Below are 27,811 nucleotides of genomic sequence, written 5' to 3'. Positions count from 1 at the left end.
TGGGCCCAATATTCGAAAGGTTTGCGCACCGCGCAAAGGGGTATGCGCATCGCAAATGGACTTGTGCCGAAATTGTGCCAAGTTGCCATATTCGAAACGTCCTTTTGCACTTCACAATCCATTCTGCGCTGTGCAGAAATAAAATGTATGCATTGCGCAATATGGGGGGAATGGCTGACAATATGCGTGATCCTGGTATATTCAAAGATTTGCACCAAGCACAAAACCAGATTTGTGACGTGCAGAATAAGGATTGTAAAAGGACTGCGTTAACTCTGCACACACCATTCTAGCACTGACTACTATGCTTAAAGGGTGTACCGCCCTCTGCACACATATGAGGACCTCAGCTAAGAGCAAATCGTGTCCAGGTATCATCTCGACTCATCTATGCCACATGCTGCATGATGACCTGGCCAGAACAAACCTGCTCAGTCATGTCTTGTCTGAGCAATTGGTAGCGTCTGTCTGTATGTGTATCCTGGCTACCGGGACCTTCCAGAAGGTAGCAGGTGATACAGTGGGGATCACCCAATCAGCCGTGTCCCGCCACCTTGACCGGTTCATAACTGTGTTGCTGCGACGTGCTGAGGAACATTAAATTCCCCAGTACCAGAGCAAATAGTGAGGAGATAATGCAGGGTTTTTATGAGGTTGCGCACCTGCCGCGTGTGGTAGGTGCAATTGACTGCACCAATATTGATATCCGGGTACCTGTTCCAGTTGTCCTGTTCTATCAGGATGCCAGTTGTATTCGGAATAGTGGGAAACTTTAATAGCTATTACATGGCATGTAAACAGGGTATTCCAAATGAATCCGTCCGTATTCTGGATACCAGTATTCCGAAAAAGTGATACCGAATACCCACTTAGTATTAGGATACTATCGGAATACTAGCCCTTCAAGATACCATATTCAGAAAACCAGTTTTTTTTTTCTAGAGTTCAGATTATGGTCAATATATAATATAATTATTAATATATATATATATATATATATATATATATATATATATATATATATATATATATATATATATATCATTATATATATTTATTATCCTTTATTTAACTAGGTAGTCACATTGAGATTAAAACCTCATTTATGAGTGAGACCTAGCCAAGCAGGTAGCAGCAAGTTAATTGGACAAAACAAGAACAAGTACACAATAAAAGACACAATTAAGACACAGGCAAATCACATTTAAAACAATAATCAAAATACACAAAAGTAGTCAACTCTTTAAAATAATTACAACTCTGTCACAAAATCATGCAGTTTACTCTTAAATTGCAATAAAGATATCTGGGTCTGCAGCTTTAGTTTGGACTGGAACTCATTCCAGGAGCATGGGCATAATAAGCAAAGGATCCTTTACCAGTCTCAGTATGAACATTTGGGATCTGAGGCAATGGTTACTATGGGAAGCTATAAGGTATTCATCTAAATAAGTATATTCATATAATTTACATTGAATAGCCTTATATATCAGAATATACCTGTGCTTCAACCTGCCTAAAGCCAAAGAAGTCCAGCCTACCAAATCGTATAATATACAAAGATGAGTATTAAATCTTGCATTTGTAATGTACCTCAAAACTGCATGATATAGTGAGTCCAGTTTACCTATATACTGCTTCACAATATTCAATTTCCATCAAAAACATACAAGCAATAAACCTCTTTTTTGTTTCCATAACATATATAACATGTTCATTTCATAGTGACGTTTATAGCGTATTCCCATGCCCAACAGACGAGTGTGGAAACATGCACTCACCTCTGTCCAGCACACTGCCTTCCTTCTGTTCCTTTAATACAGTATTCATATTCATCTGAATATACCAATATCTGCATGATATTTGCGATGCGCTAGTTCCAATAACTGCGCACCGCTAGTTCCAATAACTGCGCACCGCTGGCTCAAATAGTGTCAGAGTAACAGTCCACTCTGGAGTTGGGTACAATAGTACAAACGTACAATAGTACAGAACCCCCCCACCCCCCCCCCACCCCCATCCCCACACACCGGATGGGCGGATCAGTTATGTGTTTTATCACTGTACTGATATGATGGACAGCGGTAGTGTGTTTACATATACAGTTATATGTGTTCTTCACTGCTCCACAGGCATATCGGCATCCAACGTGTACCATCAAAGTATGGAAATGAAGACTGAGAGAAGGATGAAGAGGGGATGGGTGTCCTTCCTGTCATCTTTGCTGTGTTTCCACACATCTGTAAATGAATTGTATAAATACGTCATACACCCATCTTGTGACCCATTGCTTTATTTGGATATTCCATAGGTTGCTGTGCATTACGGTTGAGGAGTGGGCAGCTGCAGTTAATGTTTTCCTAAAATCAGACCAGTAATACGATCAACCAATCAAAGACCTGTATTTTCTCTGCAGCAGTCCAGTCATAAGTTAGCTAAGGAGGGACAAACAGTTCTGTTAACTGTGATTTCTGGCCGTTTTTATGCAGCTGTCCAGTCTGCTGAATGTCGGCGTTGCTAATTGTACAGAGACTGTTCATTTATTGAGAAATCATAGTAGGCTACAATTAACATTTTAGGAGCGTATTTAGAATTAATTATGATTCTTACAAAAAAATGGCATAATGAAAAAAATCAATTCTGGGGACACTCAAAACCTTACAAACTGGGTTTAATCATTTTCAAATGGGTGAATAGAATGAATAACATAACGCATTTTTGTGTATTGTGTATATAAAAATGCTTGATTGATGTTTACTTTGCAGGTGAATGACCTTGTTACATTTACAAATCAGAGAGTGTGCTACAACAGTTAGACTTTGTCACGGCACAACTTATATAAAAAAACAATTATTCAGAAAACAGTATCTAGAACCTTTTTAAAATCTTTCTTCAAAAACATGCAGCTAATTCGGATCAGCTGGCCTTTAAAGAAACCGATATAGTATTTCCTCGTGATACAATACTGTCCGTATTCAATAAAACAATGGTGTTATCAGTACATTAATTTGAAAACCTGATGTCTAGCTATGGAGCCAATTGTGTCTTTGAATGATCCGTATGTATGTGTGCACAATATATTGTGTGGTCTCGTCTGCTGTCATATCGGTACATACTGTGGCAACACCGATGATAGCAGCTTGTCGCATTACTAATGGTGACTGTCCATCATTCTGCATTCTCGCTTGGCTGTTATGTGCAGTTGTTATATTGGTAGTGAATGCGCAGACGGTTTTACGAGGCACAAACAAGATTTGCAAATTGTGCAAAAAACTGTTATATTCCAATGTCTCACAACTGCTTCATGTCGTTTTGGAATAGCTGTCGTTTTGTGCCAAAGCACAAATTAGCAAGGGGATTGTGCGAAGATCGAAGATCAGGCCCTATGTCTCTCATGCAAATATAGCTCTTTAATAATTTTTTAAGAACAATAGGCAGTTCTGTAGGCATTGTGTCCTCATCTTTGTTCTCTTGGAGATTTAAAGATTTGGAATTTAAATCAATTTACTACGGTCCAGAAAGTCTATTACAGTGTGCAAATGATCTATTCTTCTCACACAAAAAGACCTCAAATGTGAAGCTCTTAACCACTTTATCCTTTTATTTCCAATATTTGTTATTTTATGAAAATTACTGTTTATAATGTTACAACAGCAAGATAAATTCCGCCCTGCTGCATAATTACATCTAGTGTGCTCTTTAGTACAGTGTTTAGATTCTACTGAAAGAAGTCTTGGATTCTCTTTCTTTCTTTAGTTTTTTTTTTTTTTTTAGACTTTCACCAAAGGAGACAAATATTACACATCTGTCATCAATAACCAGAAAAAGAAGCAATGCTAATGACATATTGTCTTTTTCACTGCAAAATCTTTCAAGAATATGTGCAAGGAGTACCAGACACATATTCATGAGACTAGTGAGTAAATAACAGGGAAGAGGTTGTGAATTATAATTGAGGACCGCAATACCAGTAATGTATTTTTAAATAATTGAATGACGTTTTTGTAAATGTGATTTACTGTGTATTATATTTTTTAGGTATTATTTTGCTTCTTTTGGTATACAATAGGGTTTTAAGTAATCAGTAATGCTGGATTTTCCCTTGCTTTAAAAAGCTCATAGAACAGGTTTCCAATTAATACCATTCCTGCAGAGGTGAAATTCATCTGCTTCTCCACATTTTCATGCACTTATTCTTATGTTGCAATATTTGCCTTCCTCTTAGTGTGAGAGGAATCTTATATTTGCATTGGCTGCCTTTTGTTTTGTGGAATCCCGTGAAGCACCAACTGTCTCTTTCCAGTCATTGCAAGCTGTGCTTTTCAAAAGCTGAAAGCCGTGTGTATAAATGCTCTTATCAGAATGATGCTGCTCACTCTCTCAAACATGGCAAACAGTCTTGGGGCCACAGTGAAAAGGTAAAGGTACACTTGCTTGTTTTAACAGTTGAACAAGTAACAGTTTTTCCAAACAGAATAAATTAATCTCAGTGTTCCCCTATTAAACTTTGTAAAGTGTACAGCTTGATGCTTCCTAAGAATGACTAGTATGTTTCAAGTATAGTAAAGCCTGGCCAGAAATAATAAAGGATTGGTATAGTCCTGTCCCCAGGACTTCCATCTTACAATTCTCATATCCTGCATATTCTGTGGTCTGATGCTTTGTATGTCTGGTACCAGTCAAACACAGGCCTGCAAGACTTGAGATGCGCTCCTAACAGAACACATTTTGGATTTGATCTACCACTGTAGGTTTTCATAATCATTATATCCAGAACTATATTCAAAACATACCCGGATAATACTTTTCTCTCCTCCCCACAGTCTTCCTTATTGTTAAATCAAGTCACGAATAACAGATCAAAAAACCTTTTTCTGCAAATATTCTGCATCTACAATTTTTATTAACCTAACATGTTATTCTCCTTTCTAAAAGAAAATGGCATTTCTACAATAATAAATCTTAGCCATTTCTGTTGACATCTGTCCTTTAGCAAAAAAAAAAAGAATCCTTTCTTGGGTTGTTTTATTGCTACTGACAAGGGCATACGAACAAAAAGATTTGAGTCCTCAAACATATTCAATTGTTCTCAGAGGCAATGTGTCCATTTAAATGCAAATAGGCAGTTGACACCCTTTCCACCATCAGATACGCTTGAGATAAAAAAAGTGCACTTTTAAACCATCAGTAAATCTACAATTATTAAGTCTTCCAGGTGAACAGCTGACCCGGAGGCTTACTCAATGACTGGAAGTAAAGGGAAGCAAACAATCACACTTTGACTTCCAGCCTCCTATTGTGTTATAAACCTGGGCATATCAATCCAGGAGTTGGCCTCCTTGTAACCAAGCCAACTTCAAACACTGTGAGAGAATCATAATACTGTGAAAAATAATACTATGAGACCTATTGGATACTGAGCAAAAGTCCTTTACTGTTGCTATTTGATGTCCTTGAAGATAACACCGGTTTGCCATTTCATTTTATGGTCTTCTTTGAAAGAATATTACAGTAAATGTGGTCTTTTTTTTCTTATGAAGATCTGACCTTTTTTTTTTAAAGATAATCTGAATTCCTTTGTGTTTGGTGGTCATGCTGTAAGTCAACAGAAAGACTGCTCCTTCAAGGTTATTGAGAATGAGGTGAAGAAGGAAGGGCATCAAATGGGTCATTTTGTTTGGAAGGTATGTACTGTATTTTAAATTGTCTGTTGTTATACATAAGACACATATGTATCGTTTGAAAAAATCAAATTAAATTAGATAAAAAAAAACTATACCTTGAGGAATTTGAACTTGAAAGCTCTATTTGTTCTGAATATCCTGACCCTACTGAGGGGAGCGAACCTGTGTGTACACAACTACCTTGCTAAACACTTAGAAAAACTGTGCTGTGTCTGAGCTGGCATGCTTTCATCACATTTCTTACTGTAGCCTATTGGTATGTTTTACCCATGATAATTCTTTCTGAGAGAGTTCAAGGGCTAAGTCAGTTTATACTGTATATTTCTCAGGTGTGCATGAACTGTATATGTGCCAGTCACTTCTTAAATATAGTTGTTTTTTTTTTTTTTTTAATAAATAAGACAAATGCTATAAAGAAACAGTCTTCTCTTAAACAATATTTCAAATGAAGGCCTAACAGCTGATTTTCAAAACATGTTGACTGTTTATGGGAATACAATTCTCCAGCAGACCTACATTACAATAATAATCTCCCTGTCACCAGTATCACCTGCTTTTACATTAAAACCTAAAGTGCTAGAAAGTTAACCACAGTTGTTATGGCATTGCTGCCAGCAGCCTTAAGGAAGAGCACTAATTTAACAGGGTTTTATTTGACAGACACCCCGAGATTGGAACCCTGCTGGTTCTGAAAAGCTAGACTGTCCACAGAGGCTTTAGTATCTGCTGTAGTAAGGCAAGCATGGTAAAACATTGTAGTATTATGAGACTTTACGCATTACGAGAGTTGACCTTGCATATGGGTATAAACACTATTAAACATAAAGTTTGTTCAAAGTGCTCAGTGTTTTATACCATTGGACTTCAAAGTGTTTTTGTTTCATTATCTTGTTTTCAGAGCCAACAAGCAAATACAGAACCCTCAGCTCAGATTAAATTCTGCTCCCCTGTTTGCTTTTCAAATTAGGGATAACTCCCAGCCCTGTGTCAATGCCCTTCAGTTTTCTCACATTCGCTGGCAGAGTGATGTGTCACTGGTGAAGTGCGAAGAGCTTCTGGATGTCTTCCTACTACCCTGGCAGCACTTGCTGCATCTGCAAACAGGGCCCCCCAGAATCCGAACTTCAAAGGAAATGACTGTCACAGCTCACTGTGACATTGCCACCTAAAGGTTCTTCCTGAAGCTCTCAACTGCAACACTTAATTTAGCATCAACCATCTGCGCACATAAAAAAAACAAACTTAATCATAAACAAGATAAGTGCAGTTCTTCAGCATGAACAGGTGTTGTGTGTGTGTGTTGTCTGGGGAGCAAAACAGGGATCAACAGATACATATTTTTCTTAACAATAATAGTAAGGCCTGATAAATGGTGCCAGTCTACATGAATTGGAGACAGGATTCCTCCAAGTAGCAACTGACCAGGATATACCAAAAATCACCCACTTTGCAATCTGTTATTTTTTACAATTCCTTTGAAACAGTAAATGACCAAAAATTATACAATATGAACATAATTTAGATCTTTTATTTAACATTATGTACTCAAATAAACTACACATCGATATCTCGAAAATGTCTACCAGAAGCCACAATAGTAGTACAGTATTTTATGTTAGATTTCAAAATGTCCCATTTTTCAATTTTTTGTCAGTTTTTTGTTAAACTACAAAGCAGTAATTCAGTATGTTACTGTAACATTATTCAGCAGGTTTCATTCAACTTTATGAAGCAACATTTGTTAATTATACAGGCAGATGCCATAATCGGTGTGTCTTTCGTTTGGGGAGGCTATTCCACACTTTTCCCTCTGCACTTATTGAACCCAACAATGTACAGTAAGATAGACACAGACACACATTATATATTATATATATATATATATATATTGTGTGTGTGTATCTATCTTACTGTACATTGTTGGGTTCAATAAGTCAACACTGTAGGATGCTATATAATTATAGTTAAGACTTGCATTATTTTTTTTATTGCTCTGTTACTAGTGAGTCTGAACAATGAGTTTCATTCATTGTGTTGAGTTTTAAAAATAGTCGGAACTGACGAACACAAATAAAAGCTGTAAACTGGAATCATTCTCCTGCATCTTTTTGAAAACTTGTACTGTGTAATAATTTATAGCACAACACAGACCTCGAAACCACTTAGGGATGCTACATATATATATATTGACATGTTTTTTTTTCCAACATAAGGCAGCCAAATAAATGAAGTTTAACATAGCACTATCTTGTACTTTAAAACATGTTATACCTCTTTAAGCAAATTAGAAAAACAGTAAGGATAACAAGCTGCACTGTTTTTTAAATCTTTACATCCATTAATCTATTCCACAGTCCTACAGTACCTATACCAATTTCAAACACCATTTCCATCACTTCACACCAATTTAAATCAATTATTAATACTGACTGTTAAGCTTCTAACCACGCACTTACTATCGTACTTATAATCAAGGGGCATTCAATGTATTTTATAAGGTATATTTGCAAAAAAAAAAAAAAACTGCACTCTTACCGTAAACTTTCGAATATCCATACAGGGCTCAGATCGTCGGGAAGCATTGTCTCCTTGAATGACATTGAAATTCCAACTAAATCCTATATTTTGGACTTTGGTGATACTGCAACAGGAACATCACAGCCATGTTTTACCTGTGTATCTGTGTGTCTTTGGTAAGCAAAACCATTCATTTTCATCCGAATATTAAAATACGTTTTCATATTTAAAGTACAGTAAGCAGGCAGATGTGGTGTTCTACTTTCCTTGCAGGCACTTTTTCAGAAGTTCAAAAGACCTCGCTTTCCCTGAAAATGGAGTGAAGGACTAGAAAAATCTAAAGAAAAAACTTCAGAAACATTTATAATCTGGCACCACAAACAGTGTTCTGAAAGGTGGCATTTTCAAACGGTCAAAGCAAGTAGGTTCTGACTGAAGTATCACAGTTATCAAATTCCCACAAAACAGTGGTGCGTGAAAACAGACAGTATGCTACAAAAATATTTTGCCACAAGTTTTGAGTAAAGTTCTTACTGCGCCTTAAAAAACAAGTCCAAACAAACGAAACCTGGTGCGTAGGTCCCATAATACAGTAGCAGAAGTCGAAATGGATCCGCACACTGTGATCAGGAGAGTGGCGACAAGGAAACCACTACACGATCAAAGTAAGCGAAAAAACTTTACTTTATTTGACCAAAGAACAAGCAAATAAAGTGCTCAGTGCAAGTGCAAACGTTTCGGTCATTTGACCATATTCAGTGCAGAACTATCTGCAACTTTTGTAAAATCAGATTCGGGTCAAGCAGTCTGTATAGAAAACAACAATTCGAAGAAATGTAGAAATTGTGAAGAGGATGTTTCAGGCAAAGGAATGAGCGAAAAGGATTCAGAGTTTTCATCGGCTGCCTCCAGCAGTGGTATGGGTGCTCAGATTGGCCGAAAGAATGGACATTAATCAGCCAAGCATTGTCTCCTCAAATGACATTGAAATGCAACTAAATCCTGTATCTGTACTACAGTGTTGATTTTGATATCCCAGCTGCCCTAGTGGTCTGGCGGTTACGCAGTAGGAAAACGAGAAATATGTTTGTTAGACTTGTTTTGCGTGCTTGTGGGGGAAAAAATTGATCTTTACTCATAAATATCTTTTGTGTTGGTCAGAACAATTTCTTGTGAGGTTTGGGAAATTTATTTTGGGGAGGCTTAGTCTGCCCAAGCCTCTTATGTGCTCCTAGTATATCTCTGAAAGGCTGGTGCGTTTCCATCAGTGCTACTGGCATATCTCTGAGAAAGGCTGGTGCGTTTCCATCAGTGCTACTGGCATATCTCTGAAAGCTTGTGAAACTAAAACATTAGGTCAAGTAAATGTCAAAGGGGCTTTGCTGAAGTAAATTACAGTTAGCACCAAACAATACATTCATGTCTGCAGGCTACATTAAGCTACTGAGAATGAAAAGGCTAGGGCCATCACCTGGACAATATCAATTAGCTTTAGATAAATGTATTTTGTGTTAGGATGTTTAAAACTGACATGCCTTTTACATTACAGGTGCATACTCCACTATACTGGTATATTCATAATTCAACTCTCAGAACTGCAATTAATTAGAAATTAATTTATAACGCATGTTACATGTAAACTGTAGCCTTAAACTGATTTGGGCAAAGCAAATCAAATGGAGAGAAAGGTAGGCTACTTGGCTTACATTTATAATTGATTGGGGGAAATGCCCATATATACAATACAGAGTGTGTTTGTGTTTTTGTGTGCGAGTGTTTATGTACTATACCCAAGAAACTGACAACCTGCCAATACTGAATTTTTAAGCACTGTAAGTTGAACATGAACATGACGATGATACATGACTGTTCTCAAGAGATGATACATGATGTTTTCAGGCAGAATGGTCAATATGTCAGCCCAGGACAAATTGCTAATTGCTAGAGAGAGCTAAAATAGCCCGTCACCATACTTTGGCCAGTCCGCAGTAAATCCGTTCAGTCAAATGCTAACATTTTTATGGGAAAGATGGACAGGTAATAAAAACACTAGCATTTCAAATGAGCGTGGAATTTCTACACCGGAAATGTTACATTAACAGACCATTATACAGTTGCCAAACAGATTAGTTATTGTACACGTGATACTGGCTATTATTGATATTTTGCTAGACACCCTCTAACATAAATTGCGAGGATGAACAATAATGGGTCAAAAGACTTCCTCCCCTTTTTTTCGTGACTAATGTTATTTTGAAAGAATTCCACCCAAAATACAAGCATCTCTTGATGGAAATTGATCAGTTTATGTCCTGATAAACATAATTTATTGTAAGAAGGCTACAATATACAGCAATTTGGGATTATTTTGTTTTGGCAAGCATTGAGTTCCCCTTTGAACGGATTCATTCTGCCATTTTGATGTGAGAAACTTGCGTCCCCATTAATCTCCATTACCATTTCCAGTTGAAAAGGTCTCTCTCAAACCCCCTCTTCACAGAGCTGTTATTGCAGAGCACAAAAAAGGATCAGCAGACAAGTGAAGCTTACTATTACCAGCCTTAAAGTGATCGTATCGAATGTAAAATTCAAGCAATATGTCCACAAAGAGACAGAATGCATAATATAGTAATATTGCCAGCTGTAGCCTGAATGTGTTACAAGTACATTTCTCAGGTTTCCAGATAATCAGTGCTCCTCATAATTCTTCTATATGGCTATAAAACATGTAGTTTGTAGCTACTTAATATGAGTTATTTATGCGGTATTAATCCGCTACTGGATTCCTTCATTCTAACTTTAGGTTTCCCATTTTTTGTCCACTATATATATATATATATATATATATATATATATATATATATATATATATATATATATATATATATATATATATATATATATATACAGACAGGGGGCAATAATGCCCGAAGCAGGTAACAATAGTCTTCCTGAGGGGCATTTAATTGCCCCCTATTAGCTGCGTATACTTGAAACTTGATCAGGCAAAGTGACTTTTACATTGGCTCTGGAAAACACATATCTAATTTGAGTCCGTGCGTCATGGATTAAACTGATCAGATTTGTCATTATTATTATTCATGGAGTTTATTTATGTCGTAAACTGCAAGATAAAACCAGGTGTCCTTGCTGAATTTAAAGTACTTTTCATTTTAAAAGTGTTGCCGAGGCATCTACCTTTGCAGCTACCATCAGAAAGGATGTGTTTGATAATGGCATGTCCATTATGATTCATTATCTTCTATGATTAATAATTTTAATCAGCGAGCAGGACAAAAGCTGGGATGTCCCTTGCATGTTGCCTACAACTTGAACATCGCTCAGAATCATTGCACACAGTATTTCTCCGCTAATCTCTTGAGAATGTTGACTCTCTGCTCATAGCTTTATGTCACATCATCCTAATACCCAGCCTTCCTTACAACTCATTTCTATTCATTTGTTTTATCACATCCACACAGACTGCTACTAATCCTGTGGCCTGTCATTTACTGGATTATGTGAAACCCTAACATCTATCCCACAAGCTGATAGAGAGCCCAGAAGCCATATGGATATGAACAAATTAATTTGAAAAATGATTTTTTTCTTTCGCTGCCTCTCCTTTAGTGATCAGAAACATTGTACAGCAAGGACAGAGGTTGCTGCAAAATGGAACTGGGCAATATTAAAATAACTGCTCTGTCTTTAATAAGATTATTTAATTAAAAAACTAAAATCTGGTAAATTAGATTTGTAAATATTACCTTGAATGCAGTAGCTTTTCTCTGTTTTTCTCTGAAAGAACCACAGTTTAAGGGAATTGTGTGTTTTTTTTTTTTTTTTTTTTCAAATTACAGCAGTAGTTTTTGCATTTGCAATTAATTCTTAAACAGTTTCAGTATTGTTTTTAAGTTTGACCGATGCTGTGTCTCTAATTTCCTGGTTGCTTGAATAACAGGAGTGTATATATGGGGCATATATGAAAATGTAATTACATGGTAATAACCTTGCAACTACCAAGGGTTCTTACATGGTAACTCCTGGTGGAATAAGTGTGTAATTACCATGTAAATAAATGATTACATGTTTTTTTTTTTTTTTTTTTTTTTTTCAATAAAGCGCTTTCTATGTATTACACAGCACTTTCCAAGCAAGAGAAACACCTTTGGTAAATGCCCAGCTTATAATAATAATAATAATAATAATAATAATAATAATAATAATAATAATAATAATAATAATAATAATAATATTTTTATATAGTGCCTTTCATAGTGGACCATCATCACAAACTGCTTTACAGAGGTAGACTGTGAATTGTGCATTATATCTTAACCCGCAGAATGGAGCACAAGGGGGTTAAGTGGCTTGCTCAGGGTTACACATTGAGTCAGTCAGTGGCAAGCTCTGGGCATTAACCACTGGACCACATTGCCTATTATAATTTACTCAAATGTGATGTTCATGAAACTGTTCAGCTGTTGGTTTGTTTTAATATAGTCTAGAAATGTATCACGGATATCAGTTTATTTAAACCACCAAAACAGATTCAGTAATTGTCCTATAGAGTCCATCAACATTTGAATAGCTGCATTAGCAAAACAAGACTAGGAGCGATACAGAGCAGGAGACAAATAGGGTGATGCAACGGAAAAACATCTAAACTGTGTTCGTTTTGCATCATTCAATACAAGTGGCTCAGCACTTGAAAAGGTCAACTCATGTAACTTCAAGTACCCATCAATCTGCTTTTTTCAGTGATCTGTTCATGGAGGTACATACATTTAATTTACCAGGATAGAGCACTGAGGTGTGAAAGGGGAGCTGCAATGAGCAGCTGGGTTAGGAAGTTACCATTCTTGTTAGGGCTAGGGTTACAGTCAGGAGACATGTTTAGTGACAGGATGCTTGACAAAAATAAAGCCTTGCATAGCCCCACAATCAACTACTGCTGCTGTACAAAGAGAAAGTTTGGTTTTTTTGGGTACTTTGTCCAAATTGGGATTGAACTATCGGACAACTGAAATTCAATTTGACTGCAAAGGCACTTCAGAGATCCTCCAGCAGACCTAAGAAGCAGTCTCTTCTTTTGTGTTTCGTTCTTTCTTCCTTTGATATTTTCCATTTCACAATTTCATCAAAATAATCTCCTCAAAGAATGAAGTAACGTTTAATTTCGTTCTTTATCATTTGTAAATACTCAAATCACAAAATGGTTATTTTTTTCTGTGATTGACCAAATCATGACTATGAGTGTAATATATATATATATATATATATATATATATATATATATATATATATATATATATATATATATATATATATATATATATATAGTGCATTTTTTAATCTTGAATTTAGACAAGGTACAACAAATTGAGCTCATCAGTATTTTAAATGAAAACAGTTAAAGTTTGAAATACACCACATTTTCCCAAACTGTACTACATGAAGGTGGGATATAGCATCATGTAATTCAGGAACATAAGCTAAATCTAGGAATAATGTCTGTGAAATTGGGACATTTGGCAACCTTGCGTATATTACAGACATGAACGCTCTTAAGCATTACTTATTTTTTAGATATTTATCTAAAATAGAGAGTGTAATATTTTAGAGTTTCTCATTTCACAGTGGTAGCCCCAGTCGGTCTTTCTTTTTATGAAGCTCTCTGTTTCTAAAACACATGAAGCATACTGTAATTAAAAAGGAGACAGAATCTGGTAAACACATCAAAATGAAAAGGGTAATGCAGTGATGGCTATTTATCTCTTACATGCTGGGGAAATACAGTGGGGCATGTATTAGCTGGTTAAGCCTGTTGCACATACAGACTATTTTTAAGAAAATCATATATTTTTATTATTCAGCTTTTACACGCTATGGCCTTTAAAACAGGTGTATATTGCCATAAGGGAAAACAGCATAGACTTGAAACAGTTGTGCCATTTCAGTAAAATGAAATGAAACTTAGTAATAAGGCAAGTGCTCTAAAGAGAAGTCGTTTGTCAGTGTAAAAAAAAAAAAAAAAAAAAAAAGACTGAAAAAGATCTCTTGTTTGGAAACTTTGGTCTAATGTTTTATTTTTTATGAGTAAGACTTTTTCTATCTTTGTGAACAGGTTAACGTGTGTGGTGATGTCAGATCAGGAAGTAATTGTAGCACAACATAGCAGACTGGGGTTGAAACTGAGCCGCTGCGGCGCTCAGCTTTATATTAACAAAAACAAATAAAAGATTTAAACAAAACCACAAAACACTTTGTAAAATAAAATGGAGCGGTGGCCAAAACAAATACACCGACAAACAGATGAAATGGAACAAACAAACAAGTACTGTGCTAGTCCTCCAGCACGAAGTAACAATTGTTATAATTATTTTCTCCTCTCTCTCCTGTACCTCCTTGTTGTACACCCAACCCTGAGTCAGTGCTTCGTGCCTCTATATATACAGCTGTGCCGAGATTCAATTACTAATTAATCATTCACTTGAATCTCAGCACATGAAGTCATTTGTGCAATCTCGTGCTCACATACTATTACATACTTTATCTGCACGTAAAGTGATTGTGCAATCCCTGTGCCTAAATACAACTATGTATTTGAAATCACTTGTGCTACACAGATCCATTTATATCCTGTGCACCAATACCTATACACCAGCATTAACACACCACACACAACACATAACGCAAAATACACACATGGTCGGGGCACACTGTCACAATTATGCTTATGGTTTAGTGTTTTAAAGTCATGGATGAACTGCTCGATATTATTAACAAGTTAATTTGATCATTAGTGCCAAATGAGAATACAGAGGAAAATAAACCCTAAAGCTTACAGAGATAAAGAGTGTATATAGAATAAGGAAGTCAGTGCCCCCTTTACTCATAGAGTGAAGCTGCAATCTTCCAATTGCAAAAGGAAAGAAGAGATCTGTACATCTAAAATGAGGAATCCCTTGATTGGAAGACTGAAAGCTCAACGCCTTCATGGTTAGGCTAATTAGTAACACTCCTGTGGATGGGACAGAGGGTGATTTATTATAATGACACCTACAGTAGCAGAAGAATGTATAAAATATGTAAAATATAAAATCATAATTTGTCCGAGGTCATGAGTCAAAGGAACAACATGTATGAAATGCATACATTTTCAAGACTTGTACATGTGCAAAACTGAAGGAGGATATTGTCGTGGACTACATGGTTTGTATTAGCTGCTACCCTAAGAGTACTCAGCCCCACAGAGAGAGTAATGCTCACAATAACGTGAGATATCCAATATTGTTATTATTTCATTCTTTAGCCGATGCCTTTATCCAAATCGACCTACAGAAAATTTAACAAAATATAAAAGTATATAAATTACAGGCAATAAAACTGCAAAGCAAACACATATATACAAAATAAATATAAAGGAAAAAAACAAAAAGATATATAAATAGGAATTTACAAATAAAGATTGAATGAGTGAGTTTTGAGAAGACGGCAAAAAGCAGTAAAAGACTGAACAGTCCTGAGGAGAACCGGTAGCTGGTTCCACTACAGGGGGACAAGGGAAGAGAAGGAGCGAGCATGGGAGGAAGGAGAGTGGAGAGAAGGCATAACAGGTCAGCCAGTAGAGGATGAGCGGAGAGGGTGAGAGGGAATATAAGGAGGGATTGTAGATAGGAAGGGGCAGTATGAGGAATACAGTGATAGGCAAGAGCAAGGGCCTTAAATTGGATGCGAGCAGAGGTAGGTAGCCAGTGGAGAGTGCAAAGCAGAGGGGTAGCGTGAGAGCGATGTGGATGAGAGAATACCAGACGAGCAGCAGAATTTTGAATAAGAATGTTGAAGAGGGCGAATAGCCAAAGCAGGGAAACTATCAAGAAGAGGATTACAATAATTCAATCTAGAAAGAAGAGGAGCTTGGACTAAGAGTTGAGTGAAATAAGTAGATAGAAAAGTGAGGATTCTGTAGATGTTGTTAAGAAAGAAACGACAAGTATGTGTTAGTGAAGAGATGTGTTGAGAATAGGGGAGGGAAGTTTCCACAATGACACTTAGGTTTCTTACAGAAGGAGAAAGATTGATAGCATCATGGGCGACTGAGACAGAGATGTCAGAGGAGCGAGGAGAAGTAGAAGGAAAAAAATGAGTTCTGATTTAGAAAAGCTGAGTTTAAGGTGATGTAAATTTGTCCAAGATGAGCTTGCTGACAGACAATCTGAAATGCGAGAGGAGATATGGGAGTCAAAGGAAGGAAAAGAAAGAAAGATCTGAATCTAAATCAACAATCTCCCTCTCGACCCGTGAGAACACTGTACAACTGGAACTGCGTGCCTCATACTGAATGGTTGGGCAGTTTATTCCAGGGGCAGTCCGAAGCCGGCCATTCAGGAAGGGGACGGCATTACAGTACCAAGATTCATCGCCTAGTATGGTGAGCAAAGTTTCCGTCACTGGAGGAGACGTGATTGAACTAGCTATAGGAGGGGGTGGGGCTGAGGGTACTTTAGGGGGACGTGACGCTGTAATCGGTTCCTTTGTTGTGGTTGATGAGAGGAAACAATGACTGTGGGATCGGGAGTGTTTCACGTTTTGTTTGTTTGGTACCTGTCTAATTGTTCCTGCTTGTTCCTGTTAGATGGCTAAAACATTCGGGAGCTGTCGCTTGAGGTCAGCACGCAAATCCAGATTACATAGAGCAGCATTGGCAACTTGCACCCCACTGCACCATAGTGTCTGTTAAAAGTGCATGTTTTTTCTAGTATCATTTATGTTCGAGACTGTAACCCTCCTTTTAAGCACAGTGTAATTCACATTGTTGTGTAGAGCCCGTGTGTATTATTATTTAGCGTGCTATTGACGCACAACCCAGAAAAAATCAAGCTGTTTGAACTGTGAACTATCTTGTGTTTGTCTTTGTCTAGAGGACCTGCATCACCCTTTCACTGTGCATTGCAAACCACATGTTCACACATCAGCATATAGGTGAAATGAGAACCCAAAAGAGGAGTAACTACTACATAACCTTCATAGTAACCCATTATACCCGCTCACTAGTTATCAGAGTAACTAGTGAGCGAGTATAATGGATTACTATGATGGTTATTTTTCTCATAATTGAACAACATAGGCCGGGTTTCCACACAGTTTAGAAAGTTGTCACTCCCTCCACATTCAATATGTATGTGGTGCTACGGCAGCATACACCACACACATGCCGTGCACTAAAGGAAGTGCACACCAAACACATTGTACGACTGCAAACTTTTTTTTTTTTTTGCATGGAAACATGTCCAGAAGTTGTACATTTTGCATACAAGACTTCAGCATTGAAATCCTGTTTGTGACAGCTAGAACTGAAGGCTGTACCAAGGCTTTATTGACAAGTTTCTTTGACCAAATAATAAAAAAAAAAAACATAGAGTACAAGGGGTTTAGAGAACTCTTCATTCAGTGTTATTTTATGTTTGTTTGTTTTGTTTTGTTTTTACGTGACACCATCATTTCAGATTATTGGCATTTGACTCATAAAAAAACCTGCTTTGTAGTGAGACTACTACAAATAAAAAAATACCCTTTGCAATAAATACATAACTAAATAACAAAGCTCTTCTTTACACTTACTTTTGTTATCTTCCTAATTGGTCATTGCATAGATGATTGCTTTAGCCTAGACTGTTCTGTCCCTTAAATGAGATGCAATTTATTGTACACTAGCTTTAAGTAACATCTATCATTTGTAGAAAGTTGTACGTTTGTGCCAAAATATGTATCAAATTAGCATCGCTGTATTATTGCTGCTGTCTACCGACAACAGTTGACTTGAGCAAATTCATTGAGCAACATTTGTTTTATTTGTATGAAAACTTGAAAAAGAAAAATAAACATGGTTTTAACATCAACTTGCTACGGAGCCCAGGAGGGGACATGAGAGAAAAATTAGCTATCTCATGCGCATGGCTGACTATCTGTGGCCACAAGAGACCACCTCAAGATAGTAAGTCGTGCTCACAAGATATTATCTCATACGCACAAGATAGTAAGTTGTGCGCACGAGTAAGGTATTTCGTAGCCACTAGACAGTAAAATGTGCACAAGATATATTATCTATATAATTATATATATATATAATTATATATATATATATTATATAATATATATAATTGGTGTAAGGTGACCACTATTGGAACGTAACTTGCACGTCCTAAGTCTTCAGATGCAGGGATGTTTTGTTTGTTATTATTATTATTATTATTATTATTATTATTATTATTATTATTATTATTATTATTATTATTATTAGAACATTATGTCTGTTTTTTTTTGTTTGTTTGTTTGTTTGTTTTTTCCACGTGCTTTTTTATTTTGAAAATATGTTTTGGAAACCCAGTTCAAGAAAGCTGTATGATATCAGCCGATTTTAAGTCAGACAGAAATATTTAAATACACCCGCCCGTATTTTAATATTAATTAGGTTATTTGCATTTGGAACGAGAATTTCTTTGGCTAAAAGAAAACTGCATGGAAACACACACAACCCGAAAGTACTGCCACCATAGAGTGGGAAAAAGGTGAGATTTAATGATGAACTTTAGATGACTAAACACAGGTGCAACATTCTTTGTGTAGGTATATGAGAATACAGTGCTTGGTTGTATAATGCAAATCTAACTAAAAATCTGCTGTAAATCTACAATCGGCAACTGCAAATTTCCTGTTAAACAACTACAGCATAGTTAAAGGCATGACATAGTTTTCTCCATATGGTAAAGAGAGAAAGGTAACAGTGGAACAGAGGGAGTGCAATCTCCCTGGATATTTCACCTGAAGCCAATGATGGGGGAGGGAAAGTGGAGCGCGTCTATTTGCATAAGCTCTATCTGGCATCATTGTATGCTTCTTGTATAGAACAATCTGTAGAATGATAACGTAGAATAAGCAAGAGGACTGGTAACCATGGTTGCAAACAAGGATGTTTGCACCAGAACAGAGTGACAAAGATACTCTTTAAAACATATAGCCAAGCAAGAAAAAAGCCTGGTCTCGCTGCTGTCCATTAAAAACACATCTCAACCCCACCTTTCCTCAGATTGAGTATAATACTCATTCCCTGATTAGGGTCGCACCAACATTGCTCCTTGGCTCAAGGAATAGCAGCACTGAGAGGTTGTTAAGACAGTATCAGAGCCTATAACTTAATTATCTGTATGAAGTAGATTGATGCTGCCAAAACGCTGTGCTCACAAATTGCAACTGAAGACCTTCCTTGAGTTTATATTGCAGGATTATTATCCAGATTCAGTCATTTTAAAGAGTTAAAAATACAAGCTGAGGAAAAGTTCTGGACCACCAGTGGTAAATAAATGCTGCATTGAGTACAATACATCAGTACAATAATGGCTAAACATTTCCATTTGAGAGGTAAACCCTGATCATGTCACCTACAGTACATGCATCACTGCTTTACTGTCTGAAAGTATCTCTGCAACACATGGTCTTCTTTTTCAGTTTTGTCCCCTTCCTTGCCGAGATTTGAAATTATTTCAACCCACTTGACCTTCATTACTCTTGGTTTGTGGCATCCTGCACCTGAGCTGAGATAAGCTATAACACATTGCAATTTGAAACGATTCAACGTACAAAAACATTTTCTGACAGTTTGTCCATTGATGTTAACCACAAAAAAATGTGTTTATTTGTGCTGTAGCATCTAAGTGGAAATGTATATAGATGGCTATAGTTCATTCATTTGAAGACCTATGGGTTTGTACTCTTTAAATAGTTTTGTACATCTAGCTACTGAAGAACATTACTGCTTTAATACAAGATGAAAGACAATGTAAATATTTGATTAAGAACTCTTCCGCTGGCAAGCAAGAAGAACAATTTCTGTCATGGGAGTGGTGTAAATTGGTTGAATTTATTACTGGACAGTATTTTTATTTATTTTTTTCATTGCATTTAATTTTTCAGTTTCCTCTGCACCAGGCTAGTTAATTAACAACACAGTAAAACTCATTTTAATTTCTGCTTACTTAATTATTGAATCATGATACATTTTTAATACAAAACTTGAGTTTTAAAATGTGTTTGGTGTGACTTAGCTTTGTTTTGTCAACAGAGCAAGAAACTTTTATAAAAGTTGCACTGTAGATCCATACATTTTCTACAGAATATTGTCATATACGCAGGGATACATGTATCAGGTTATTGCAATTACTCAAATTTTGTTGTTTTTTATAAGTTTAGAGGCTGCTGAAGTGATGGTGTTGGCTCTAACTTACATAAAGACACTTACTTACCCAGTGTACAGTAAATTACTTATCTCTGTAGACAGCAACTAGAACTGAAGATCAGCTTCAAACTACAGCACTGCAGCACAGACTATGCCATCAAAAAATAATAATAATTACATCATTTCAGTAATTGCAATAAATTCCACATTGGGATGTTTGAAAACGTTACAAGATCAGGGTACAAATCTATGATAATGTAATTTGACATTACAGTAAAATTTTACCGTTACTTTTTAACCAAATTTCAATCCCCCAATGTTTTTCGTACTTCTGTTACTGATGCAGCCAAAGAAAATGATTACACATTTATTAACATGAAATAATAAAATGTGCCGTTTTTTAGGGATAGAGAAGAAGACATGCAACATATTGCCTGAAATATATCTCTGAGTTCACCGCTGTATTCCTTATTGCGTTCATACATTTTTAATAATAATTAATCAAAAAATAGCTACAGCTTTTTCATGGCCAATAAACAACATGTGGTGACACTTAAATCGAATAGAATGGCCTGTAGAAGAAAATGTCACAAAGAAACTATCACAGTTGAATCTTTATTAATCTTTTTGATAAAAGCACCCAGATATTGAGGTGCATGAAATTGCCAGAAGGCCCAGTCATTGGCTTGGCCATGTTAACGCAGATATTAAAAGAGGCATGGAAAAAGTAATTTCTGGTTTGAGACGTTTATATTACAAAATGGTGATTGACGTGAAATTGCTCAACTTTTTTCATATTGTCTTGATGATATTTACTTTCTCTATGATGTAAAACATTGGTACAAGACATGAAAAAATATATTACGTTGTGGAATTGTTGATGCCTGATAATTATCTGTAATCACACAATCTTTTTGTACTGTGACTTTCAGGGGTTGCCCTTCTTATCATTGCTCTCTGCGGGAGAACAGTTCATTAAGAAAGGCTAGCAATTCCTTCATGTTAAGTGCCACAGTCCCCATCACAGTGAGTATGGCATGAATCAAATCCAAATACATTACCATACTCCAGTAAAAGGCAATGGACTGCTGATATACTTAGTGGTCATGCATATAGGCAGCCACAGTACAATGTAATGAGTCTTTGATGGAACAGTACAACAGTGTGTGGTATCATTCCAGTACCCGTGCTATTGTGTATCAGGACTACTACAATATATATTTTAAAACACATTGTCCTTGCCATTACTGCTAAAATTGTCTTGAATCCAACTTCTTTACATGTTGCACAGTCGCACTTGAACATAAGTGGACGATACGAGGGAACCACGTATGAATAAATACATTCACAGAACTTGTATCATATTTGGGACAAATCTTCATTGAGTATTCGTTAATTAAAGGAAAATGTGCTGCTAATGAGGTAGCAAACCCAAATAGAAAAGCCCTTTGAAGATCCATTCCATTGCTGAGTGGCCCAGCCATGCAGCAGCACAGACAGCACATTAGCACTAGCCTCTAGCTGTTCTTATCCTCTCTTCCAGAAAGCCATTAATACTGGGGTACAGCTGTTCACCCTTTTAAATACTCCACTACTGCAGGAGTGTCAGAGAAACCAGCCTGGTGTTGCGCCTTTTGTAGTGGGGTTTCAGTTCAAAGGTAACTGCTTATTAATCGCCACCATCCCTGACAGTGTTCGTGAACAAATCCTGTCTGCTGTATTCCCCTATGAGTTTTTGTATCATCTCCAATGAGAACAGTGCCGCTGTTAATAACATTCCAGTGTTATGAAAGGAGTCCAGAGTCGTATTAATTAACAAAGGCTGCCTTTAATTGGGCACAGAAAAGATACTTCGGGTTTCAAGTAATATTTTAATTTGGGTCTTATCTATTGTGCACCAGGTTTTAATGACAGGTCTCCTTGGCTTCTGATAAAGACAACTTACACCCATTTTTTTCATTAAAAAACAAACAAAAAAAACCAGTAAATCTCAAGGCAGGGATAATTACAATACGTTTTACAGCAGTGTCAGGACACCAGTTGATACCATCCTTTTCCTTAGCTGAGGCTAATAATGATTAAATTAGACATTTAAATACCTTTTTCAGAATCTGTTCAGAGGGAAGACAAAAAACATAGAGTGGTGCTAATTAATGCCTGATTGTTCAGATGAAACTACTGCAGATATTAAACACTATATCTTGGTTTATGCTTGACCCCTTTTTCTAGTCTATCCCTTAATATGGCATGGCATAATACCTTAGGGCCTGGCACTTTCGAAAATCAATTTTTTACATAAAACATTTCTGATGCATCTAGGAAGATTGAGTTGCATGTACACTCACTGCATCAGTGAAACATGAATAATGAGCTGCTTTTAGAACAGAATGTTTTTCTGAGCCTTGGCAAATTGTGCACAATAATAATTCTGCATGCTATCTTACTGTATTGTGTGGCTGTTTTCAGAACAGCAGGACATTAGAATTACACAGTTTAAAAGGAAGTTTAAGCAGTTATTTCTTTTTTGTTTTCCTGCGGAACGTTAAATAGTGAGGCTGTTAAATGTCCACAAGATGTGAAGGGATGCTAATCGCTAGTTGACTTGCAGTTTAGATTTTTTTTTTCCCTTGGGGTTGTCACCTAAAATAATGTATTCCCATCATGCTACATGATCTGTTTCTGCATTTAGTGATGAAAACCCCGAGACGAAAACCCGAGACGAAAGTATATATATATAGATATATATATATAATATATATATATATATATATATCTATATATATATTATATATATATCATTATATAGTATACAAAGTGTTCTACATTTGTTTCCAGAGAACATAAAACCCCATTGCTCACAGCTTCTGAGACTTTGGGCGGGCAAGCTGAATGCTAAGGTACCTCTTATTAATAAGATTGTGATTTGGGAAATATGACAACAGTATCAACTCAAATTATGGAAACAACAAATGATTTAAAGCAAGACTAAGAGTGGGGATTTTACTGCCTATTTTTCCTCACTTTAAACCCCTACTTACTAAGCATCTTAATATCTCTGAGTAGATCATCCAAAATGTTCTTGTTTTTCTAGGAAAGCAGTAAAACTGGGATGGGGGTTTGTTGCCGGATAACCAGACTACTTGCTCATTAAATATCTTATTATCCCTGACTAGATAATTGTCTCCTCTTTAAAGATATGCAAAAGACTTAATGAGCTGTCTGTACCACAATTACAGTGGCAGCTCAGACATGATCATGTATTTATAACCTCCTACTGCTGTAAGTACCCAGATAATGGTAATTTGCCTCATAGTGGCAAGCAGGTTTAGAGGAGGACGTTTAGTGTCGTAAATAAGTCTTTGTGGAATATTAATGAAATATATATCAAATAGAGCCTTATGAATTTTATTCTGGTGTAACATAATTATGAGACACTACTAACAACACCATATGGAAACAGGTGAAAATAAAATGGAAATGAATGCAAGATGCATAGGATCTCAAAGACTCAGGATTTCCTGTACAGTGTAAAACAGTGTATCTTTTTTCCTAAAAGTCAGAAGATTAAAATCCTGCAGTCCTTTTATCTATATTAGTCCTCTAACATTGATGAATTGTCCCTCTTTTTAACATCACTAACCAATAACAATGTGATGCAGGTTTTTGAGTGACATGTTGACGGCATTAAGATCTGATCCCCTCTAGATCATTAAAATGACCCAGATGATGTGATCGCACACCTGGTAATTTACAGTGATATCCAATTTGGATAGCAGAGCAGACACTATGAATGGGAGACCAAGAATGATTTGCCTTGACAGATGGAAAATGCTGTTTTTAAAAAAGAATAATAAGCCAGCCATGATTTTGAATTAGGGCAGAGAGAAGCCTGATCCTGATTGACTCAAATTAAACCCAGGGCTTGGCTTTCAGATAGAGTAGAGCACACACACACAAAAAATTACAACAAACAAAGTCAGCCGTAAGCATGTCTGTGTGTGTGTGTGTCCATCATATCAGAAATGACCTTGGAACATTAACTCGGTCTTGCTGTGTGAACATACAGATAGACCACCTTTTCATTAATTTTTTTATGAACACAAATGATGCTCCACAGAGTATACACCATATTTCCCCACACAAATCATATTATTTCAATGTATCCATATCTCATTGTATCTACTACAACGCCAACATCGTACCTTGACCTGAAGTTGAGTTCCATGCAGCAATTATGGTAAATAATTCCCAATTTATCAACCAGTAACAAATTGAGCACTTGTATTCATCTAATAATGAACTGCTGTAGACCAGTGGTCTGTCTTCATACTCGCAAATGGATATTAAGTAAGGAATATAAAACATCCCTCTTGACAATAGAAGGAAATGATTGATTTGGAAGCGAACATCTATTTGATCATGGTGGCCAAGCATACGTTTTGTCTTGTTTTTTTGCTGATTTAGGACTCCACTTGGAAAGAGTGCCAGCAACATTTGCGTGGGGAGATCCCTCTATTGCCTCCAATCTGACAGCAATCACCAGACGGGTTCCAATGAATAACAGTAGAAGGCAGTGTGTATCCGTGCTGATTGAAGTACAGATTGTATAAACTCTCCTTTTTTGGAGCTCTGAATGCTGTACACTGTTCGACAGAAATACGGATGGACAGACAGAAAGTTGCCAATTCCAAGCCTGTCCTGCAGATAAACTGTAGTTTAATTTCTGACTTCATTTTGTTCAGCTAAATTCCATTTGAAGCCACTTTGTTATATATTTGACAAGTGCACAGAACTTGTTAAATCCTGATTAACTTTATTTATCCAGTCACCTACAGTAGCTAGCAACTAGAGCTTTTAAAAGGCTGATCTCTACATAAAAACCTCCCCCCCAAAAACAAAAAAAAAACATACTGACTGCCCTACTGACTGTTTGGTTCCAGATTTCTGTTGTAGCTGCTCATGTAGATGGAAAAATGTGGTATTCTCATGACGATACCATCAAGTTCAAAGACATCTTCATTAGCATACTGTACATACACATATTATGCCGTGTTGCTCCACATTGCAAAGAGGCATATATACTATAGTAATGTTTAATATCAAACCGAGTATACAGTATATTTACAATGTTAATGTAGCAACCATGATTGCTTGTTTCTTTATCTGTAAATTATCTCACCATCTCTATCTACATCGATATCTATTTAAGTGTGTTTCAATACCAGATTTTTCTTTAAACCGCTATAGAAGAAAAAGTGGGTGATTTTCAGTTAACACTGGTGGCAATTAGAAAATCAATAGTTCTTCCAATCTGAGCAAGTCAAGTGAAAGATAAACCCATCGTGTCTGAAAGCTGAAAAACAACCATTGCTGCTTTTATCTGATGGTAGGAACCAAAGGATTAGTTTCTCCGGCTGCCGTGTGCCACTTCCACAATCTCTTCCCACGCACCGTGCTGTATTTGAATAAACATCAGGCAGCAAGAGTACAGCATATATCACACTCCCATTATATGGATTCACCTGGACACAGTCCATTGTGGTAAACTGAATAATCTACAAATCCACCCACACACACACCCCCCTTTAAAATAAATGTATCAATTAATAAATAGACACACACACACAGATCAGGAGAAGCACTTCATTCCCAAGTATTGGGATCACAAGCACCCATTCTGCACAATACAGTTCTGAACACTTTGGTATCAGCAGCAGTATTCTAACTGGAACCTCAGATTCAGTAACTACAGTTCCTTACCTGGAAATGCTGTCCTTCTGGGTATTGGTTGTCTTTTAAGGAAGGCTCTTCTGGAAACATTAAAAAGAATGAGGTGTCTTGTCAATAAAAGCCTTACTGCTTTTTTCTTCTCCGGTCTGGTTTGCAGAAGGCTTCAAATACGCTGCTGTGTTAGCCCCTGTTAAATAAAAGACACTGGCTTCATCTGGAGCTGGGAAGAGGGAGTGAGATACTAGACTGTTTAACAGAGCATCATCACAATGCAGCTTCTTCGGAATCCCTCCAGTGAGAAAGGGCCTGCATCACTGAGCTCTTGCCTTTGATTGGTGGAAAGGAAAGGGAGCTGCCTGGAATATGAAGTCTGGCAACAGTAAACTAGGATGACCCTTTCATCTTGCATTAGCACCCCTTACGTTGTGTACTAAGGATCCCTGCGAATGACAATCAAGGATATCAAATAAACAATTTTCCTTGGGGGGTGATGGGGGGGGGATCCACATTGCAACTCCCTTCCCAACACAGAAACAACACATTGAGATTTTATTAGCGTATGCACATGAATAGGGGCTGCTGTGGCATGATTTCCCTTGGGAGGATAGGTCCATCAGTAATGAAAAACTCAACAAAACACAAACACACACACACACATGGTTGAACACACATCAAATTTTTAAGGGCAGAATTTCTTATCAAAAATGTATGTTTAGTTATGATTTTTTTTTTAACATGGAATAATGGAAAGGCCATGCTAAATTAAAGTGTTCACCTTCCTGTCAGAGTGCAGAAAATATTTTCAGTAAACCACTCTGTTGTGCAAGTGGCTGGCTGTACTCAATAGTTAAGTTCTGGATGGGTTAACCCTAATCCTTCCTGGTACAGTTGTATGAATGCATATCACTTCTCTAGTTAATTTCCAGAAACTTTGATTTGCTTCCGAACATAGACTGGCTATTAATTTAGCATAGGGTAAAAATAGGAGTATTTGGAAAAATGCAATACATGTTGTAGTATTATAGTGATAAGGATATTGCTTCTGATCAGTTTCCTTGTTTAAATAATTAGCAGGTTGATTGACAATATTACAAAATCAATTCTCATAAGAGAGGGATAAGAAGCAAATGTGAATAATTGCAGAAGTATGTACAAAGACACTCATTTTTTTTAGTTATACCTTAATAATTGGTCAACCTCTGACCAATCTGTGTAATTTATTTCATGTATTTATTTTCACACCATAGCAACTGTATTCATACACATTTAAACCTGTTCCTGAGTGTTCCCCACTGTTCTGGTTTGTTCTGGTTGAATGCGGAACACAGCGGGGCATCATCAGTACCTCCATTGTGTCAAACAGTTTACAGTTTCTCATACAACACAGCCTACTGACTGCATGGCCTCTCGTCACTTATTCATGATCTAATAAACAGAGTGGACCAGAGTGATTCACTATACTGTACAACACTACCCCTTTTGTCCAAAGTGCTTGGAAAAAGTTTGTATAAATGAGAGAGCTTATGCACCCCATAATATTGCTAATATAAGTTCAGATAAAAGGATAGGTCAGATAAAGTGGGTTCAGCTTTATTTGTATAATTTGAAAGAAATTAAATCTTTTCAGTCAGGAAGATATATACTC

General features: G+C 36.7%; 1 protein-coding gene across 2 annotated transcripts in view; it reads right to left on the bottom strand.

The window, feature by feature from the left end:
- The window catches only part of LOC121318049 (synaptotagmin-1-like), a 193,955-nt gene extending 167,511 nt beyond the window's left edge, over window positions 1-26,444 (bottom strand). For both annotated transcript variants that reach the window (XM_041254284.1, XM_041254283.1), the window contains exon 1: window positions 26,197-26,444. The gene's annotated coding sequence lies outside the window, so the exon portion shown is untranslated. The remainder of the gene's footprint in view (window positions 1-26,196) is intronic.
- Window positions 26,445-27,811: the final 1,367 nt, after the last annotated feature.

The sequence above is a fragment of the Polyodon spathula genome, chromosome 7, assembly GCF_017654505.1.
Source record: "Polyodon spathula isolate WHYD16114869_AA chromosome 7, ASM1765450v1, whole genome shotgun sequence".
Classification (NCBI taxonomy): domain Eukaryota; kingdom Metazoa; phylum Chordata; class Actinopteri; order Acipenseriformes; family Polyodontidae; genus Polyodon; species Polyodon spathula.
Note: the sequence above shows the minus strand (reverse complement) of the source record. Positions and strands in the feature narration are given on the sequence as shown.